This window comes from Conger conger, chromosome 8 (genome assembly GCF_963514075.1).
Source record: "Conger conger chromosome 8, fConCon1.1, whole genome shotgun sequence".
In the NCBI taxonomy this organism is placed as follows: domain Eukaryota; kingdom Metazoa; phylum Chordata; class Actinopteri; order Anguilliformes; family Congridae; genus Conger; species Conger conger.
In genome coordinates, this window is record NC_083767.1 from 5114376 (window position 1) to 5131798 (window position 17423).

General features: G+C 44.3%; 1 long non-coding RNA gene across 1 annotated transcript; it reads right to left on the reverse strand.

Moving 5' to 3' along the window:
* Nucleotides 1–69: 69 nt before the first annotated feature.
* LOC133134647 (uncharacterized) lies at nt 70–4736 on the reverse strand. Its single transcript, XR_009709320.1, has 3 exons — nt 4603–4736; nt 1169–1447; nt 70–513 (listed from the first exon to the last, which is right to left on the reverse strand). It is a non-coding gene; the product is annotated as an uncharacterized LOC133134647 (long non-coding RNA).
* Between the last annotated feature and the right edge of the window lie 12687 nt (nt 4737–17423).

The window sequence follows — 17423 nt, forward strand, 5'->3', positions numbered from 1 at the left end:
GTGTTGTTGTCCTAATGCTTTTGCATTTAACTATATTTAACTGCAGTTGGGGGTAAAGACTACTTCAAAATAATGATATTTTGTATTACTAAAATTACAGTTTTTATTTTTATGTATTTATTTATTTGCACAACCAAAGCAAGTTAAACAAAAGACAAAAACATACAGAACAAAGAAAAAAGTGCAGGAGAGGTTAATAAAAAAAACCCCAAAGGGGCTTGTACGAAGACCCCCCTAAGAAGAAATGCAAAGAACATGTATTGGGATTATGTTCACTTGAATTAAAAAACGTGCATTATCTGATACATTATACTACACACAATGACTGACTCACGCAACGCTTAGCAACACACAAAAACATAACCACGGGCCTAAATCTTGTGTCCAGAATGCACATAATCACACGCACGTCATTTCTCTATAGCGGGATTTGTGTGCAGCGGGGAGATCTTTGCACAGATCAGCTGCCAGTGAATGGCCTTTTGTTGAAAACCAGTGCATCGGGTTACAGAGCTGAAAAGATAACAGGATAAGGTTAAAGCTTGCATAAAAATGTATTTTTTGTGTTTTTATGTTCTCCAAATGAGACGGTTCAGAAAGATGTTTAAAGTGAATGTGCAGGTAATGTATTTCTGCCATTTTGGTTAGTTCATTCGTTCATTCGTTTTTTTGTTATTATATTATGTGTATTATATTATTAAGGTGTATTATGAAGGTGCTTGACTGGGGCCGAGGAGGTTGGTCCAGTACTCCAGTGATGTCAGACGCTTTGAATAAAAGCCCCGGTGTAACTACAGTAAGATCAGTACAGCTGTTGGGCCCTTGAGCAAGGCCCTTAACCCCACACTCCCCTGCTTAGTGAACTGTAAGTCGCTTTGGATAAAAGTATCAGTTAAATAACTAATGTAATTTATTCATCTCTATGTTTGTTTATGTGAAAACCGGATTGATATAGTCGTGACCCCGCCTGTCAGACAGACCGACACGACCAGGGCGAGCTCTGCGTCCTGATATCCCGCCTTGCGTGTGTGTGTGTGTGTGTGTGTGTGTGTGTGTGTGTGTGTGTGTGTGCGTGTGTGTGTGTGCGTGTTCTTTGGAGCAGGGACAACAGAGAAACGGTGCCAAAGTACATATGTAGTATATCAGCAAACTTTGTGAAGTGAAGTACCAGTTTGAGAATACAGAAGACATATGAGGCGGATGAGGTGATGTCAGCACGCCCCGACGCGGAACACCGGAGTCCGGTTCCCGATCCCGCACGACAGCTCGACGCCTCCGTGATGCGCCTCCACCTCGTCTCCCCGCTTATCGCCATGGCAGTGCGGTGAAAACACGGCCGTTGTGATCGCGGCTGCGTTAATCTCGGGAACAGGTTGAGCTGAAACTCACTCCAACGCCGCCAGACGCTGATTTCACACCGTGGCATCCGACCACACCGCTCGACACCCTGTGTGGAGACAAGCGGCTCATTGTTCGAGGCACTTATTTCTCATAGTTTCTGTTCGAACGTATCCCATTTTATTTTTAGAAACGGTTACCGATGCACAAATAGCGTAGTGAATGATACATTTTTTTCACAAGCTCCTACCCAAGCAGTTTAGATAAACGCAATAATTTTCCAACATTAAAATAAGTCATAATAGATATGAAAAAGGAAAACTGTACTGGGATGGTATTTGAATAATAGTGATTGATAAAATCTGCAATCATCACATTCTGAGATGCCTGCTAGGAGACAGCAGATTTGAATAGTGCAGGCATTGTAAAAAATAATGCACCCATAAGCTTTTGGGAAATGATGAATAATGTATCATATAAAGTTCTGCTTACAGAAGCACGCTGGCTAGCGGCCCGGTATGGCCACAGGCCTGTCTGTTACGTTTCTCTTCTTATGGAGTCGATGGGAACAATGGGGTGGATGTCATCGTCACAATCGGGTATTATAATTCATCATTTAGCTGATGCTTTTATCCAAAGCGACTGACAGTTGATTAGACTAAGTAGAGGACAATCCCCCTCTGGAGCAACGCGGGGTTAAGGGCCTTGCTCAAGGGCCCAACAGCTGCACTGATCTTATTGTGGCTTGCACCACCAACCTTCCAGATCCCAGTCATGTACCTTAGCCACTAGGCTACAGCAGTGTACGGTAGATGTATTCATCTGAAGTGACTCAAGAGTCATTATCACAAAGAACATCTAAGAGGAAATACTTCAGTTATTTACAACACACACACACACAATCGCTCTGTCTCCGATGTTAAAAATGTGTATTGAAGGTCATGAATTACTCCAGTGTCTGTAAACAAAGCAGCTGGTCACCAGAGTGACAGACGCTGTTGTCTTTAATATCTGTGCTGTGGAATGCAGAATGACCTGTCCTTTAATTTAAAATTCCTAGCACTTCACTAAATCCTTGTGTATTATCCCTAAGACAGAATTTGTGAGCAGCAATTTGCTCATAATCGCAGGCAATTCTGCTTTTAAAGGTGTTGAAAGAGCTTTTGTTGTTTGATCATTTTGTGACATTTTGTGAACAACTGTGAATTCTGTGGTGCCTGAAGGACAGTAGCAGTGTGTGCTAATATTACGATGTTAAACCTTAACCTAGCATTTTTGTAAAGCCAAGTGTTTGCATTTAAATAAATAAATCAACGGTTTTCATATGCAAAACAATGCATTAAGTGGTGATGCATGGCTTATTCGGGGTATGAGAAATTTCCCAGCAGCTAGGAAGGGCGTGCCTGAGAGACTGCTTTGGGAATTCTGGGAGCAGTCACAGGTAGCCTCAGTTCGTTATGATCCTAAGGGAAGGCTAACCTTCAGCTGACCGGTTAGAACACGCTCCAAGCGTGCAAACAGGTAGCTATTAAAAACTCTTGTACATCTGTACGTTCTTCAATCATTCACAGTAAACTGTTCAGTGTTAAATCAACTAGAGTTTATTGAACTCTGTAAGTGTGGATTTTGCATAGTGTGTTGTAGCCGAGGCTATAAATGTTAGGAGAATGGAGATCACAGCACTTCTGCCCAATAACACGCCGATCCGGCGGTTCTCGGACACGGACACGAGTCTGAAGTCTGGAGCTCACGGATGGTCAGCTTTTACTGCAGACAGACTGCAAACAGATCAACGCTTCGACACGCAGCGTCTTCAGCAGAGTGAATGTCACACTGAAATGGAGTCTGCCGGGTTAAAGAAACGGCATATCTCATACCATCGTTCTCCGGGTCCAGGGCCCAGACCGTGGATGTGTGTGGAAGGCTTTTGACCAGAATGAGTTTAGTAAAAAAAACAAGGCTAAGATTTCATGTTAAAATAAAGTGTTTACATCAAGGGAGTCTGTTCTTATCTGCAAAGGGCCGGCAGGGGTGCAGGTTTTTGTTTTAGCCCAGCGCCAAGACACCTGATCCTACTTCAGGTATTGATGGAAGACCATGATACGTTTAATTGAATCAGGTGCTGTAGCGCTGGGATAAAACAAAAACCTGCACCCCCACCGGAACTTTCCGGATAAGAGTGGACACCTCTGGGTTATATGATCTAATAGGGACCGCAACTTTATTTGTGTTCAAGGTTTATTTTATACTGAACTGTTTGAAGTGAACTTGCTTCCACCAAAACTTATTGGGGCTATATATGGTTATTTGGTATATACATCAAGAAGAGATTTGGAGAAAAACTGCATAAAATCTTTTTTCGTTTTTTTCTCCCAACTCCAAAAGTCTGATTATGTAAAATGAATGCAAGCTCATTCAACACTTTCTTGCCAGTCTTGAAGACATGGACTTACAATGCTGTCTGTGCAGATATAATTGGATTCTCCACAGAACACGAACATACAATCAGAGCATGTATGTTTCTTCCATGAGAAAATAACTGAAGCGCATTTTCATTCATCCATATTGCACACAGATATTAATGGTGCGAACACTGTACCAGCACAAATCTGCAGCACGCAACCCGTTTTCACACATACAGTACAGAGTGACGGACAGGCTTACTGAATTAAGATTGTTACCTCACCCACAAACTGTGAGATTTTAAATGAGACTTGTCATTGTTCATTGTAGATAAGTCCCCTTTTGTTTCTGCCTTGTCAAAGTTGTAATTACAGACACTTTAGCCTCCTTGTGTTTTCTCCTCAAAACTGTATTTTTTCAGTCAACCGAGATAATCACCCTGAAGGCGGCCTCGTACTTATTTCAACAAAATGAGCGCACAAAAAAGAGTTTTACTGTCAAACGCAGTAAGTACACTGAACATTGAATTCCTCCAGTCCTTTGTCTTCTAATGACCTCTAAAGGTCACACGATGCGTATTGTTGCTACGCTTTATAACTTATAACTAAGGCAGTGATGACCTAATGCTAGATCACATTTCTCCCTGCCCCTGTTTACACAACGTTACTCCGTCCTGATAAATCTGCTTTGACTTACAACAATAAAGATGCTAATGTGCCTACAGGTGCACGGTGTGTTCGTGCACCAGGGATTGAGCAACTCAGGCATTACCGAGGGTACAGTGCTCAGGTAGAATTATCTGAGGAGAAAAAGACAGGTAGTATTTCTCTCAGTAAAGTACAGAAGATAATTACAGCTCACAGGTTGTATAGAGTCCAAGCAGCGCTGCCAGGTTAACTTCAGGAACGTGTCGGAAAACCGGATCGGAACGCCGTTCAGCGAGCGTGTCAGGGAATCCACGTTCCGCTCAGCCAGGAAAACGGTCACGATCTCGGACTTACATCCCGCGCCGTGTTATGAATACAAACGGAGAAATCCCAGACTGCAGCCGTGAAGTGCGTCCGATCATATGCCCTGCGCAGAGCTAATAAGGGCAATAACACGGTGTACTTTTGTACTGGGTGTATTTATAGCATCTAAGTACAGCAGTGGAATATAAATAAATGGAGCCGTTCTGTGTAATCATATTCCAGTGTCCTTCTGCATCTCTGCCAGCCACCGGCCCAACAGTCCAAATTACTGCATCCTGCCCGGCCGAAATGACTGTCTTTATTTTCACATCTCTCATAACATTAAGTCCTCCCATCATAATTTGTTGCTTTAAAAAGCAATGCACTGCCTTTTTATTTGAAGTCGTAACCACAGGTACTGCTCTGTATGCTTTTGAAGAACTGTGTGCCAGACACGCACACACATTACAGATTACACTCTTTGAAAAAAGGGTTCTGTGAGGGTTCTTTGGCTTGATTCCATAGAGGAACCCTTTTTAGTTATTTGTGGAACCCTCTGTCATAGCACAAAGAACTCTTTAACTGGACAAGGTTCTTCTGTGGAATCACAGGGTTCCTATTGGAACCCTCTTTTAGAGTGTAATGTACTTACTGCAAATGTTTCAGATGCAAAGCAGCCAAGACCATCATTTGTCCTTAGGGAGATATACACGGTAAATGTGTGTGTGTGTGTGTGTGTGTGTGTGTGCGTGTTCTTTGGAGCAGGGACAACAGAGAAACGGTGCCAAAGTACATATGTAGTATATCAGCAAACCTTGTGAAGTGAAGTACCGGTTTGAGAATACAGAAGACATATGAGCTACACACGCACCATAGCAGCTAGATCTCTGTAGCACTGATGCTGCTGTGAGCTGGCTGGCTAGATCTGGCAATCTAACAGTTCCCACTTCCGAATGCGGAGAAAGTTATGTAAATCGGCGCCGAAGCAAATCACTCAAATATCCAACAGCCAGCGCCGTTCGATAACAGCACAGTGGAAGTACAGCTCGGAATGGCACTGTATGAAAGACACATACAGAACTGTGTTGATTGTCTTCTGAAGTTAGAATCGGTCCTTGCATCATTGCGTTGGCTTTACATGTTGTTACACATCTACGGCCTGAAAACCGCCACAAGCAAAAGAGGCCCACTGTAAATGAGACAGTTAAGAAATATGTCTGTTGCGTTTAGAGAAACTCCCATGACAAACTCGGTCATCTGAAAAAATCAGCTAAAACTATGATGCGGTGTTTATTCAGCATGATTTATTGAACTAAACAAACTGGATTTGTATCAAAGTGAAGTATTTTCATGGCACTTGACACCCCACCCAAGGCCTTTGTGTAGCGCTCCTTATTTCTGTCTTCCTGGGTTAATTTATGACCGCGCAACATTTCTTTTTTCTTTAAACAAGTGCCCGAGAGTTCAGAGTGAAGTGGCGGGGAGGGAAAACGAACGCAATAGGCTGACCAGGTTTCCCTGCTGTCTTTGAGGAAATGCCACAGCTAGCATTGAGTCACTGAGAACACAGATACTTTTCCTGTTTGTCATAGGTGGGCAAACACATATTCGATTTTTCTGTGTCAACATCATGAGAAACACGCAGGGCGCTGCACAATGAAACACTTTGTGGATGTAAAAGCATCCTCTCAACAGCTAGCCAAAGTACTGGACTGGATGTGGAAAATAATCACCAATAATCATGTGCAATAAAGTTTCCTGCCACTAGGGGTGCCGCCATGTATTTTTGGGTCCATGAAAATATCTAACATTGGGCCCCAACACACCAGAAAATGAGATATTCTAGGACTGGAGAGTCAAACTCCAGTCTTGAAGGGCCGCATTGTCTGGTTTCTGGTGTGTTTCAGCACCAGTGATAAATGTAAGTCTTCCATTAGCGAAAGAGTCCACACATCTAGTTCTCAAGACCTTAATTGCCTGCTGATTGAAAGGAAACCACAAAAACCTGTAGATAGTGCGCCCCCTGGGATGTAAGGTTGACATCTTTGTTCTTGGAGGGAAGTGTTCTTTTAATGCGTTTGCTTATAAAGAGTTTCTGACAGACTGAAAAAAATTGGAGGAGAGTTTAAAAATAAACGCATATGAATAATGCTATTTATCAAGTGTGGTCACAATTGCTGAAGCGATAATTGTTTTTTATATACCTTGAGAAAACTGTGCTTCAACAAAATAATCATGTCTTGGCTACTGTTATTACACAAGCACGCTCGCATACACACACACACACACACACACACACACACATACACACACACACACACACACACACACACACATACTCACCCTTGGCTTTTATACAGCACAGAAGCATTTCCCATAGTGCATACCTGCCGTCTGGTTAAACCCAGCTTACAGCAGTGTCTTGAGCTGATGCCACCTTTATTTTTAATTAAAATTGATCTGAAATAAACAGGCTATGGCCTGCACAGTTAGTCAAGACGGGCAACACGCACCAAATCTGCAATTCAAGCTTTCTATAGACATGTCAACATTTGCACTAGTAATAAAGATAATTAATATAAATATATAATTAACAAAATGAACCAGGATTAGTGGTAAACTGTCTTTGATCGTGAAAACCCAAGAGGGCACACTCCGTTTACACTAAATCATGAATGCCAAGATGCAAAGGCATGGGTCACCAGATTACCGCTGACACTATCATCATTCTATCATCATATATCTTCATTTAGCGCCTTGCGTTTGACCCCGTCAATACTGCCAGAACATGTGGACATGTGTTCCTCACCTGGTAATTACAGGTTAATGGTAAATATGGCCACTTGCCAGGGAGAGTGTGCGTTTAACCCCGCGGGCGATACAGACTGCTCCAGTCTCAGAGTCACCGCTGGCTAACAGCTTCCATAGGCATTACATCATCGCGCAGGAGGAATGAGGTGTAAGGCCTCATGTCCTGTTTCTCTGCACCGCCGGTCGACCTGATGACACAGGACTCTGAACAGAAACTCTTCCAGAGCAGAACGGCACGCCGGGAACAAAACCTGATGACCAGGATTCTGTAGACCAGAGCTGTCCAATCTTATCTGAGAAAGGGTTGGGGTGTGGGGTGTGTGGGTTTTTGTTTTTGCCCGGCGCAAAGACACCTGATTATACGTAACACGGTCTGTTTGAATGAATGGTGTCTCAGCACCAGACTAAAACAAAAACCTGCACCCACACTGGCCCATTTCAGATAAGATTGGACACCTCTGATGTATACCTAGAACACAGATCTGGCACTTATTCAGTGACATGAGATCAGCAACGCCATCTACAAAGACGCTCTTATCAGAAATTTCTCATCATCCACAACCCAGTTCCCACACTGCATTTTCAAATAACAAGAGTAAATGGTTCTGCCCTACAGGTCCTACTGCAGTGGAGATCCCTGCTGTGTAGTGCACTGGTCATTAGTATTTCAGTCTTCACCCCCTGCAGAAACACAAGCTGAAACATCTAAAAGGGTAGCAAAGGCAGGACTTTTCCATTTTAATTGGTAGGTTAATAGGTTAATTTATTGATGAAGCCTGTGAATTGGTCTGGACCAAAAATTCTGCAGTGGACTAATTTGTTTCACAGAGCGATGCAAGAAGATTGTCAGAACAGGTGACGGAAGGCAATAGATTAATTATTATTATGTGGTTCACTTTGCCTCACTGCACTAAATGCACTGCTCCTGACCCCGCTTGTTACTGGGATGAAATTCACTCCACGATTATTTCCAGGTTGAAGGACGGACGTTCCGTACAGACCATTCCCGCGTCCTCCCTCTTGCCTTGATCTGCCGCCTTTGATGCGGTTTAATTGTGGCATCCCTTAACCTTTCGTTTGGCATTCACGAGCGAGCGCCTTGTCGGACTGTTATCAGCGTAACGCTGTCTCGCTGGGCGCGGGAACTCTGTGAGGTGTCCCATTGGAATTCCAGAACATTCCTCATCGCTTAGGTCTGCCGGCGAAAACTTAATCAAGCACAGAGCCAGCCAATCGCCTTCATATCAAACGCTGAGGCCCTGTTGGTGGCACAGCTGGGGTAGAGGCCTAAACTCAGTATGAACGTTAGCTCAGTTCTTCTCTCCTCTAATGACGTATTGTGTTGTGTGTTGTGTTGTCTGTGTTGTTTTTCGTTTGCTTTTTTTACAAATAGATTTTTTTGCATTAATATCTATTGCAGAAAGCAGGAGCTAAAAAGTAAAAAGTCTGTGAATTATTATAACCTTTTATTTTATTGTATGAAGTGACTTGAGATGCTGTTGCATCATGGAGAGAGATGGGATATTGCTTTACACAAGTGATCCTCTTACAGTATTAGCTCCTGTAAAGAATACATTTTTTATCAATTGTTTAATTCGCAAGGTATTAGCTGATGTGATTTCAGTGTTTTGGTTTCCAAATTGTAGAATATTTCAGACATAAGCCCTCACACCAAACCTCTCCCATAACATTGTAAGGGCTAATTACTAGCTATAAAAAAAATAGGTGTTCAAAACATTTGGGAAATAATATGGAAATGGGGACAGCATAAAGTGAATTAGCATACTAACACAAACAAGTGCAGCCAATTCCCATCCCATCTCCCCCCTGCCGTTAAGTCATTTTTAAGTCGCTAATTATGCTAATGGGTCCTGGTACACAGACTGTGTATTCCTAGTGTAAAAAGGATGTAAAAGGTTAGCCTCCCCTTTCCTTTTTGCACACAAAACTTGACCCCAGGGCACTCAGCAGTAGCGTTTTGTAATTCCTCTCGTTGAGTGCCATTTTTGAAGAATGCGCCTAAAGGTTTTTTGCAATTGAGCATCCATCAATCTTTCAGCCATTTTAACACTTGACTGGCAGAGCTCCAGGTCAGGCAGCGGCAGAATGTGTTTATGTTACATTTCAGAGAGTTTTGCTGACTGTGACTTGAATGAGACGGGGAGAGAAAGTATTTTGCAGCTGAAGCACTTATCAGGCTTGTGCTTAACAGTGGGGCGGTGATGGGTATAATTCTTGTATGTTCTGACAGTTCCATTTGAAAAGAAATACTTGTTCCTGAATTTAAATGTCTTCCCCTTTTGTAGTTTTATTTCATTTGAGATTGCGATTAAGATGTACTTTTTGAGCCCTGTGAAAGGAACTGTTCTTGACTGATGTGTCTCACACAACTTTCCATACATTCATACGGTACAGTCTGTTCCTTCCGGTTCTGGAGTGCTGTTGAACCAGGGACCGTACAGAAATCAGCACTACACATCTGGGACGGCAACTTATCCAACATTTCCCTACAACAAGACTGGAAAAAAGTGAATACATTTGGAAATGCTCTTAAAAGATTTTAAGATGACACTTTTATCCAAAGCTACTTACAGTTGATGAGACTAAGCAGGTGACAATCGCCCCTGGAGGTTAAGCAACTGTGCAGATCTTATTGTGTCTACACTGGGGCTTGAACCACCAACCTTCCCGGTCTAAGCCATGTACCTCAGCCACTTGGCTACAGGCTGCCCCTTATGAAATGAACCCCTCGATTTCTGATTAAACCATCAGCCATGTACAGTATTTTGGAGACAGGTTTGTTTTGTGTGATTTTTTCAATGGGCCTTAATTGCCGGTGAACTTCATCACGTCCGGATTGGAGGTGTGCTAATGCTCTTATGTCATCACTGTAACAGATACTTGCGTGGCACTTGATCCTTATGTACCCAACAGTATTGAGTCGAGCAGGGATACTCAATATTACCCAGAAAGGGTCAGTGTGGGTGCAGGCTTTTGTTCAAACCAAGCAGCTACACACCTGCTTCTACCGATCAACCATTCTTTGCTGAGGAGCTTGGGCTCATTCCAATCCCTTAATTTTCTCCTCTTTTTCCTTTTCTGTTCTCCTTTTCTTGCCCCTAGCTCCACCCATCGGGAGAGGGTAATGGCACAATGCCGGATGTGCCTGGGTGTCGCTAAAGGTCCTTGCCACCCAAAAACAGCCATGAACCATCATAATTTGGTTATTTCATAAAGAATTAAATGATTTGGGATTATTTCATTTGTTCCACTATAACAGGCAAGCTTAGTCAAATGCAGAAAATGTATTTGAATCCAAAACAAATATTACTTGAACCCAGATCTGCAGCCCATAATGCGTGTGGTCATGGATCCGTAATGCGTTACCGTTTGTCAGATTGTTTCGCACGTCTCGATATCTTCAACAAGTGCAGCAATAGATCCCATTACAGTAAGGAGAGTGTAAGTTACAGCTCCTCTTGTACTGACATGTCAGAGATGGCTGTGGTTTTAATGATACCTACTGCATGAACAGAATCAAGCAAGGCCACAATAAGCATTATCATGAAATGTTTTTGCCTTGATGTTTCTCGCCATATAGTCAGTAAAGATGAGGGTTTAACCGAATGTTTGACACATACTTTGGTACTACATTTATGTAGCGGCGAAGGTGCTTGACTGGGACAGGGATGTTTTCTGATCCAAGCTGCAGTGCCCCTGCTTAGCCTAATCAACTGAAAGTCTCTTTGGATGAAAGAATCAGCTAAATAACATGTCATGTAATGTAATAACTGAAATGCAATGTTGGGGGGAGGGGGGGTGTCATATACTGTATCCACTTTAATAAATAAAAAAACAAAACCATGCAGAGAAGCACCACACTGCCTGACATGTGTAGCCCATCTTGGTTTATTAGTGGATCACTGCACCCTGCCCAGGAATCCCTTTGGGGTTCATTAAGACCGACAGTATCAGAAGATGCGTATTAGTGCCGCAGGGCATTAAACGTGCATACGATAGCGTTTCGCATGACATCATCTTCTGAAACAGAAGCCTCTCGCCTACCACATGTGGAGTGATGATGAAAGAGTCATCCTCCCAGGGTCCCAATTAGGCTACAAACCGTTTCAGGAAAAAAAAAATACTAAAAAAAATTAAAGGTTTATTTCCTACTGTGAGGGTAAAACATGTACAGTTAAAAATGAATGCTTAAATAATGTCATTTCCCCCAAAGGGATTTACATCATAACCGATACGGACATAAATTTATGAGAGCGTTTTTCATTCCACGAATGAATCTCCAATTTAAAGGCACATTTATAGATTCACTTTTTACACATTATTTTTCATACTCTCCATTTCCTCTGGTAGTACAAGCTCAACTTTCACAATTCAGTATTTTACATTTTCCGTTTGAAAATGTGCTGCAGATATGCTGTACAGCAGAGGCACCCAATCGTGTCCAACCAATCACTACACCAGCTGATTTCACCAATGAATCCCCTCCTCTCTCATTGGAGGGGTGTTAATCGGTGAAATCAGCGGAGTGTAGTGATTGAAAGCCTGCATACTCCTGGCCCTCCAAGGAACGACTGGGTGCCTCCTACATGATACCATACTAGAGGAGGACAATCCAGGTCCAGAAAGTCTTCCCCAGTAATTTATTCCACCAGGATTTGCCATTTAACACAATTCTTCATCCAGGAGGTGGAGTCAGGCTGTGTATGAAACCGCATACATGGCATACTATTCACTCAACATTTCAATTAAAATCAGCCTGAAATTTAGCACCGGTAGTATAGTAGCATGTTAGCATGCGGGGGTCGAACACAGCCTTGGTGAATTCATGGGTGGGAGAAACGCATGGCAGGCCTGTCTGACCCCTGAACCAGGCCTACTTCTGCTTATTACAGTCTGTCGTGCTCAGGGTCTTACAGTAGCAATACAAAAGCCTACTAGGCCTACCGCGGGATAGAGACATCAAGCGTTGCCAAACCCCTTAACCAAGAGCTGTGGCGCCCCCGTTCAGAAATATGATCGCAAGCGGTCAGCATTGTGTGCTGAAAAAAAACAACGACAAAACAAAGCTAACGAGTCAATAATTCATTTCGTTAGCGGTCGGGGGGAAAGACGGAATTATATTATTTTGCGCAGCGCAAACATGCAATTTCAGCCGTCCCACCAGCGACAAGCGTCAGCCGGCTTCCAGGCTTCAATCGTGGGCTGAAACGGAATTCCTGCGATGTCTGCCAAGTCCTGTAGCATTCCCACGGGCGTGCGTTACCAGCACTTTTCATAACCTGATATGAGTGTACCGCTGTACCTGTTCCATAGCCTGCTGCAATGGAGCCCCCCCGACCGCTTCAACCGATCGACTGATCTGTCCTCACACACATTAACCCCCGCCGTGCTGCAGGCTACGATTCCCATCACGGGAATTAGCCTCGGCGTTAAATTTATCAGCATTCCACGTCAACAATGCCGACTCTATTTCGCCCTCCGACCAGTGTTTCTTTCTCTTTTTTTTATTTATTCAAAAACCATCAAATATGCCTTTGTTCATTCGAAGAAAAAGGCCCCCGCGAACGGCCTTCTTTTCTCAGACGACAATGAGACGACGATTCCCCTTTGTGGGAGCGCTCGAGAGGCGGCCTCCTGCCGCAAAGCCGAAAAGAGCGGGCTGCGGAGAGAGCCTGATTTACGTCACCCCCTCCCCCCCTCTCGGCCCGACGGCACATCTGCCGCGTCGCCTCGGTCTCCGCCGCAAAGTTGCAGGTGCCGGAATAAATCAAATTCACAGCCGCTTCCTCTTATCTACGCACCGCAGGAGAGCGAGACCCCACAGATACCGTCTCTGTCTAGCCGAAGAGACGGAGCTTCAGAGACACCTCAATCTTCCAGCGTTGCGTCTGGAACTTCCATTTCCTCAAGTTTATTTCGGAAAGAGTGACACAGCATGGATGGTCTAGGCTCTTCCTGCAGGTCCCACATCATGGTGTAGACAAATAGGTTACATCTGTAAGGATGTGTTGAAGAATTTAATAATGGTAAAAATGAGTCCATTGAATTGTATTAAATTATTCAGCACACAGGCATACAAGTTATACAAATGTGAAAATCGTTTTAATAAACATTAAATTATAATCGAATCGAATTTCCTTCATGGCACAAGGTCAGGTGGCCATTTCACCAGCGCCCTGCCAGATGGCCGCAATCAACAGCAAAACACCCCGTGTAGGCTGAACTCTCAACGAGGTACCGATCTAAGTCCTTGTCTCTGATGTTTAATGATTCCCGGTGTACCTTCGGCTTTTGGTCTTATCTGCGAAAGAGACCCTTCCAGAAGCTCTAAGCACTGCGCTGATATGCTATCTGATACCACGTGAGCAACAATGAGTGAGGGCGTGGAAAACCGACTCGCAATGTGTGCAGTAGGCACAAAACAAGCTCTTGAGTCATCGCTAGAAGCTCCAAAGTTTATCAGTGAACGTTCGCCTCATTTAAATGATCTCACCGGGAATAAACTCTTCCATGCGCTGGCAACGGCACTCATCCCTCTGGCAGCGGCGAGCGCTGATAGATTTTGTTTGTGCTCCAGCTGTGCTGTAATTCTTTGAATTGGCGCCACCTGGATAATTGTGACCACTCGGCGTGTCTTTTGCGCCTCTGCGATCCCGGTTTGAGTGAATTACAGGTTAACTCAGTCGTGGCAAAGGCTCAAAACCGGGCGCATTAAAAAGGGAGATTATATCCGGAGCCCGCCGCCTTCGAGAGCGCCTCGCCACCGTTGCTGCGCCAGCTGTTGTGGCGTCGCGCGCCAGGCTGATCAGTAAGCCCTTGATCACTCCCACATTAAAGTCACTGCTCAGAAGGAGGGCCATGAATTAAGCATAACTGCCCTTACGATGCGCATAAAATATGTTTATATTAATCATAATATCACCGTGACCCTGCGTCCGTTGCGGAGAAAAATACTACCGTGGCGGTAGAGGGCAGGGCACACGACTCAGAAGCTGTATTTCTGCCTCATTGAAAACATTAGACAAATTTACACAGTAAACAGACTGTCTCAAAGGCTTTCTGGAAATACTTGGGCCTAGTAGTTGCCTGCCCTTTGGAGGGAGAAGGGGGGGGGGGGAATCTTTGTCTTGAGAGGACCACAAAAACAGTTGTGGACTGTTTTATGGAACAGCGATTGGGACTCATATGGTGCATATATTCACGCATAAATATTGTGCGCAGGTGTCTGGAGGTTTTCAGTGAGTTTCAGCACCTGTGATTCACTGAAGCCGTTGGTTGGCTTAGGAATCCACACACCTTGTTATCGAGGCCTTAATGGGCAGTGGATGGGAAGGAAATATTCAGATTTTGCAGCTCTCTGGGATGTGTGCGTGACACTTGTGATGTAAAGATATGTTGTATATTATGTTTTGTGTATCTGCTGGTTTATGCTTGCAAATCAAAATGGAAAGAAAAAACGTGAACTTTTAAGAGACTTATTCCCTATGGCACAATCCAATAGGCATTGATAACCTCACCAAAATAATGATGTCGTTAACCCCAATTAGCAATTGGATTAGCATCACTTGTTAGGCTCATAGCCTGACTGTGTTAGAGCATTTGATGTGAGACCTCTCCAGCTTCCAGGCTTGTGTTCTGCTAATAAACCAATTGTCAGTTACTGGTCAATCATGATCTTGTCCTGCTGCTCCAACCGGTGGCAGCAATTCACAAAACCTTCAGCCTTAACTTCAGTCCTAAAAACATTTAGGGACCTTTTAACCAATATAGAAGCCTGTAGAAAGTCTCTTTTAATATCCAAATGATTGGCCTTCCTTGAGCCTGCTCTCCATAGCAGTGGGTTCCTGTCTCCGAAGGGGAAGCCCGCGCCACAGTTTCTAAAAGCACACTGTGTGAAGCAGATGGGTTTGCAGAGCGGTTTGGAACAGTTGTGCCAAAAGAAAAGAAAAAAAGAGAGGGGGGGGTGAAAAGCAGAAGCAGCTGATGCTGACAGGACTTCCTCCGTGGTCTGGGTGAAGGAGGGCAAAAGGGGCACAACGACGTTCTCACAACATCACTGCAATGTAGTGGCAATGTTACCACATCAACAGAGCATTCCGGTGACATTGTGAGGACATTTTGTGTCAGCTGGGAGAGAGGTCACGACATCAATCAGGATAAATTATTCAGCATCGCGGCTGATGTTACCAGCGGGGGCGTGTGTGTCTGCCGGTGCCGCACAGAAACATTAGCTGGCGTGCAAACTCAAATCCCCACAGTCAAAACGGAGAGGGATATAACGAGATAAGACCGTGTTTCTGGGGACGGTGATTCACGCGACACGCAGCCTCGCAGCTCCAGCCCACAAAAGGCGGCCGGCGCTGTGGGACGTATCGGTAACAGGCTATTAAGCAGCTTTTCTCCAGGGCACAATGGCCGACCGTTGGCCTGGTGGCGATGCGGGGACCCACAGTGTCGGCCGGGACAGGTGGCTGTCCCCCCCCCCCGGTGTGGGGGGGAGGGAGAGGGGGCGCATGGCGGGGTGATTAGACACCCCCCTGGAACAATGCCCTGAGGAACTTTATATCTCTCAGGGGCCCCCCGAGACTGTTAAAGACGGGTCATGTGTCGGTAACTGCCACAGGCTTCCAGTCCAACTTTTTGTTTCAACTTTAAAAAGTTAGTGTCTGGGATGCCTTCATTTTAAAAGTTATTCTCAGGTTCACTTAACTTAAAATTTTAAGGCAGCGGGTACACTAACTTTTTAAAATTGAAACAAGAAGTTTTTTTTTTTTTTTTTTACATTGTATATGGACACAAAAAGGAAACCGCACCCGTCCGAAGGTGTTTACAGAACAAACTGTAGTTTGTTGTGGTTGTCTACGTACCTTACCTGCTGCATCATGCATCTGGAACCGGCCTCTGTCTCAGCTCTGGTTTGCTACGACATTGTGACTGGGCGTGGCTACCCTGGTGATGCCAAATTGTTATTGGGTGTGGCTACCCTGGTGATGCCAAATTGTGATTTGGGTGTGGCTTACTTGGTGATGCAATCTGCGTCACTGGCAGATTTTGCCCAGATTGGGGAAATATTTACTCACATATAATATAAATTGGCCATCAAAAACTATATTTAGGGTCAAGTTCCCTTCTTATAGGATGATGATGGTTGATGTGAGAGTGCAGCGATGTTTTCCTGGAGTTTTGAGAACTGCGCGGTCGGAGGTGGCTAAATTCGCTTTACTTTGAAAGCGTATCTGTTTCCGAGGCTCACCATTCTCTGTTCTCAGCACAGATGTTAAAGTGATTGAGAATATTTCCTGTCACTGTGTGCTGTCGGGTGCGGGGGAAAAAAAGAAAAAAAAAAAGTTATCTGGGATTGAAACCCTATAACTGAAATGCCTCTTTGCTTCGTTGTGAAGCTGGCGGTAATCTCCGAGTGGAATCACCCGCCGAGAGGATTTGACTGTTATTTAAACCTGATGGAATCGTGCGTAGGAAGCGGGCATGTTCCAACATCCCTTCAAGTGTAAATGATGTTTTATGGAGAGCCGAGCTTGAATAGGTTTCGGGTGGTGCCGGGGCTCATCCATAACCTATCTCTCCGGATATTACGGGTATCTCCCATCTTAATGTGAGCTCTCCAGGGGACGGCTGAGAGGCTCTATACGCTGTGTGTTTTCTGGCCAGTCGGTGACTGAGAGGGGCTGGTATTACGGCACTTGCGATAGCTGCAGATTGATGACCGAGACCTGCTTTCTGGCAGTCCGTGCTCTGCTGTTACCGAGCAACAAAACAACTTTTCCTCTGTGCTCCTCAAATGGTCTTATTGTTTTTCGTCTGCAGCCTATGGAGACAGGAAGAGCACTCCGAATGCATATGTATAAATGTAAACCATGGAAACACATTTACGGACAATGG